Below are 5,581 nucleotides of genomic sequence, written 5' to 3' on the forward strand. Positions count from 1 at the left end.
CCACACGATCCCATAATATCATATATAAGTGGACGGCGTGCCACACGATCCCATAATATCATATATAAGTGGACGGCGTGCCACACGATCCCATAATATCATATATAAGTGGACGGCGTGCCACACGATCCCATAATATAGTTCATAATATCTGACTTCATATAGTAGACCCCTTCAGGGGAGAATAACAACTCAATACCTTTAACCCGGCAAGGGTACAGCTAACAGCCCAAAATATCCCGACAAGGGAGAATATATATATCAGTCTACACATCCCGGCAAGGGAGTATTCACAACACATTCTCCTTTTTAAATCCATTCTTCCTCAACTAACACATTCATGTTCGAGCTAACGCTCCAAAAGTACACCAATCACAATTTTACCTCAACCGTTCACATTATATGAAACTCATCAAATAAACAAGGAGCTTGTGTCACATTATTCGAATTAAAAGCAATCAAGACTCACGGTCATGCTAGACTCCGGTGCATAGATAACCGTCACCATGCCTATACACCGTACTCCACATTAGCAAGTAGCAAATATCATCCTAATCCTATTCCCTCAAGCCAAAGTTAGAACAAACACTTACCTCGAATGCTCCAAACTCAACTCACGCTTCTAGTATAGCTTTACCTCTTGATTCCACCACCAATCCGCTCGAATCTAGTCATAAGTTACTTAATCACATTAATAATTACTAAATGAATCATCCCCAATGCATGAAAATAGATTTTTTTTTCAAGGTTTTTCCCAAAAAGGTCAAAAATACCCCTAGACCCACGTGGTCGAAACTCGAGGTTCGGACCAAAACCCGGTTACCCATTCCCCCATGAATCCAAATATATGATTTGTTTTTAAATCGGACCCTAAATTGAGGTCTAACTTCTCAATTTGTAGAAAACCTAGGTTCACCCAAAACACCCAATTTTCCCCATGAAAATCTTTGATTTGAAGTTGAAATTATGTTAAAAATATTGAGGAATAAAGAAATTAAGTTAGAAATCACTTACCAATCGTTTTGAAGAAGAAAAGTTGTTTGGAAAATCGCCTCTTAGGTTTTGGATTTTTGAAAAGTGAAAAATGACTAAAAATCCCGAATTTATACATTTTCTGGGGGCTGGCGCGGACCGCACAGAAATGCACCGCGGCCGCGCCGAGGGAGGGGAGAAGTGGGCTCTCTCTGAACCCACCCAGCGCGGACCGCACTGATTTGGTGCGCGGCCGCGCTGGTCGACCCTCTGAACCCCACCACGCGGACCGTACAGAAAAGCACCGCGGCCGCGTGGCTGCCAGCGCGGACTGCGAGGAAATGGCCGCGGCCGCGCTGGGCCTGCAACATCTGAACCTCTATATTTTTTTTTCTAAGTCTAAGACCTCCCGGGCCCCATTCAAAACTCACCCGAGCCCTCGGGGCTTCAAACCAAACATGCACACAACCTTAAAAACATCTTACGGACTTACTCGTGCGGTCAAATCGCCAAAATAACATCATATACATAGGATCAAGCCTCAAACACATGATTTTCTTTCTTCAACTTTCATAACTCAAATTCCCCATTTTAAGTCCGAAACACGTCATATGACGTCCGTTTTTTGCCAAGCTTTACAGATAGTGCTTAACACAGATTTAAGATTTGTACCGGGCGTCGGAACCAAAATACGAGCCCGATACCTATATTTTCTAACTCCTTTTCATTTCAAATTTCATATCAAATTCAGAAAAACAATTTCTTTCAAAAAATTCATTTCTCGGGCATGGGACCTCAGAATTTGATTCCGGATACACGCCCAAGTCCCATATTTTTCTACGGACCCTCCGGGACCGTCGAATCACAGGTCCGGTTCCGTTTACCCAAAATGTTGACCGAAGTCAACATTATGCATATTAATACCAAAATTCATCAATTTTTTTTCCGCAAAATCCACATATTCTAACATAAAACTTTCCGGCTACGCGCCCGAACTGCGCATACAAATCGAGGCGACTAAAAGTGAGGTTTTCAAGGCCTCGGGAGCACGGAACAAGGAAGAATTACGGTGATGACCCCTTGGGTCGTCACATAAGTTGTAATAAACACTTGGTGCTGGCTAGTGAAAAAGGGTGGGTGACTATGCATGCAAAGGATAGAAATCATGCCTATAGGACTGTTCTAATTCCGCATATTCAACTACATATAAAAACCATGCCTATATGGTTGTTCTAATTTTGCATATTCAACCACATATAGATACTATGTCTATAAGGGGTCATTTGGTAGGATGTGTTAGATAAAATAATGCTTGCATTAGCTTTGTGTATTAATAATACCTTGTTTGGTAGACATTTTGAACATATGCATTAGTTATGCAAGCATTAGTTATACATCCTATTTGGTATTATCCTATGTATAACTAATGCATAGAAAACCATGGTATTAGCAATGCAATAAGTTTTAATGCATGCATTAGCTTAGTTAAAGACAAAATTATCCTTCAAAATTTATGCATGATTAAAATATGCTAGTTATTATATTAATGCAAGTTTAAAATAATTTAAATAGTGAGAAATAAAATTATATCTCTAGTAAATAAATAAATACTTAGCATATTTTCTTTTTTATAAATAAATAATTAGTTCTATTTTACAATATAGGTAGACAAATCAAATAATTTTTTAAAACTTTTTCATATAAAAATATTTCTCAACATATGTTTCTTTTAAAAAGTTTGAGTGATGGACTAGTTTTGAGGGTATTTTTGTAAAAAAACAATTCTTTTAGAAATTGTGCAATACTTTAATACATCAAACCAAACAATGGATAAGAAATATGTCAACATAACTAATACCAGCATAACTAATGCAAGCATTACTAATACACCATGTTCAACATTATTCTTATGCACCCTACCAAACGACCCCTAAGGCTTATGCATATAGATACCATGTCCATAAGGCTTCTGCATCTAGAAACCATGTCTATAGGTATTTTGAATTATGCATATAGAAATTATGCCTATAGAATTATTCCATTGTGCATATTCTTCATCTAGATACCATGTTTATAGGTTTAAAACCTGTCTCCTGCATTTAGATACTATGTCTGTAAGGCTTCTGCATTTTTACACACCGTCTATAAGGTTTTAAAATCAACAACGTATAGAAAGCATGCCTATGATCTGATTCGCCTCACTCAATGTTAGACATTAAAACCAGTAGTAATGAATACCGTCAGTTGCGAAACCTATAACCAGCTCGTCTAAATCCTGTCTCTCTTTTAATAATCTGATTCTATCACTTAACAGTTTAATAAGTATGCATGCAAATAGTTTGTTTCGAACCTTCTTGTTTCGTTTTCTTAATCTAGTAGATACCATGCCTATAGGATCTTTGTCCAACACTTAGGCAATCCTTAGAGCAATAATTGAAAATCGAATCTGCTTCTATTAATTATTACAACCAGCATGCATGCATACTTCAGACTTCTTATTTGAGTTATGCAATAAACTAAAACTGCCTCAACAATCTCATCTCCCTCGTCTTTAATGCTTTTAAATCAGACCTAAATAGTACGTGCCAGACATGCTACTTTATGTGTTTTGTTTTGAGGAGGTATACACGAGCCTCTGTTTGTCTATATGTTTCCCCAAACTTGCATATGTGTTTTGTATATCGCTTTAGAATTTTTACCTTTAAAACTCCAAATAAGCCCAACATCCATCCCTTTTAGGATTAGTAGTCCTAAGTGCCTCCGGGACTGATAGGAATGTGACGAGTAATAGCATGCAATAAGTAATCGAGACCAATCCGCACTTTAATACCTTAACAGTGTGAGAAGGGTAGATATGGATATGATGACCACGCGATAATGTCACGCGTAGTCCCTCATTGAGGAGTGATTACCGGACATTGTGTGGGGTGATCCATATTTTTAATAAACCTAGGACCCCCTTTCATTTATTCTTTAGCATTTTTACTCCTTATTTTTAAAAAATCAGCTTTTCTAATTGTTCTTTCAAAACTGGTTTACTTTCAAATCCATTCTGTGTTGAAATCCCCTCTTATTTGAACCTTATTTGCTTATATGTTAATTGCACCTAAATTCACAATAATTGTCTGGCCGGGAACCACACTACTGGATTCTGAGGGGTGCCTAATACCTTTCCCTTGAAATAATTTTAAGCCCTTACCCTATCTCTGGTTGTTCAAAATCAAACTCTTTTGGTGTCCTAATGCACCCTAATCATTAGGTGGCGACTCTTCAAATTCAAATTCAGTTCCCAAAAGGAACGAGTTGTCCTTCCAAATGTCATAAACTCGATTTCACGAGAAAAAGGGGGCGCGACATGATTTACGAAGTAAATGATTTCTGTACTGTGTTGGAAATGTCCTTCATTTGTTGTAGCGTTTTGACGTGGTTTACGTGTTTTCTTACTGCTCAACTTTCATTTACTTTTATTACTTACTGAGTTGGCGTACTCACATTACTTCGTGCACCTTGTGTGCAGATTCAGGTATTTATGAACCCGGTAGCGGGTGTTGATTGCCCAGTGGCAGAGTCATTGGAGTTAGCAAGGTAGCTGTCCGACGTTCGTAGCCTTGCTCTTCTCCCTCTTGTATTCCTTAAATTGGTTTAGTATATTTTCAGACCTTAGTAGATGCTCGTGACTTGTGACACCCCGATATCGGGCTTGTGTATTTATTCTGCACTGTTCATTTAGACTTACATTATGAGATACATGATTAATTAAAGGTTTAAAAATGACTTTTATTGATTAAATGATTAATTCGGGAGTTGTGTCGGCTGACATAGTTTTACAATAGACGCCATCACGACCGGGTCAGTTTTAAGATCGTGACAATTTCGATATTTCGTTATGGATAAACATTACCCTCGCTAGAAGATTATCTATATCTGGTACAGTTCCTTTCTTCTATAAATAAAGGAGATTTCAGTTCATTATGTACATGATTTGACGTCGAATAATATATCAATTTTTCTTTATACCTGTCTTTACTTTACAATCTTTATTTTATAACAAGCTCCATATTTTTAGGGTATTCATATCATATAGTTACGGGAGTACAGTGGCGCCCATATTAAAACAAAGCCAATTGAATCACAATAAATCATATTGGAATTATAATACGAAGATTATAATAATAAATTATTTTAATAAAGATATTTAGTTTGTCCGATTAAAAATAGGATGTATAAAATAATAAAAATATATGTTTGATTTTACAGTAGATAAGCTTGAAGAAATTTTTCACTTCAATTTATAACCTTGATTTTCTTAAAAGACTTTGAGTGAAGAGTAATGAAAATCGATATTTATGTCATTTGATTTTTTTTACCGAAATAATTAGTTTTAATATTATCATTTCATACTCCATTAATTATGATATTAAAATAATTAAAATAATATCATATTATAGTATAACTAATCCAAAATTACTCATACCGGAAATAAAATTTTATCCAAACACGAAATTAAATAATTCACATTGTAGACAGTGATGATGATATTTCAAAAAAAAATAAAACAAAATCACATCGTATGCGGGATTATTTTTCTTTTCTTATGAACCGAAGGACT

The sequence above is a fragment of the Nicotiana sylvestris genome, chromosome 1 (assembly GCF_000393655.2).
Source record: "Nicotiana sylvestris chromosome 1, ASM39365v2, whole genome shotgun sequence".
Classification (NCBI taxonomy): Eukaryota; Viridiplantae; Streptophyta; class Magnoliopsida; order Solanales; family Solanaceae; genus Nicotiana; species Nicotiana sylvestris.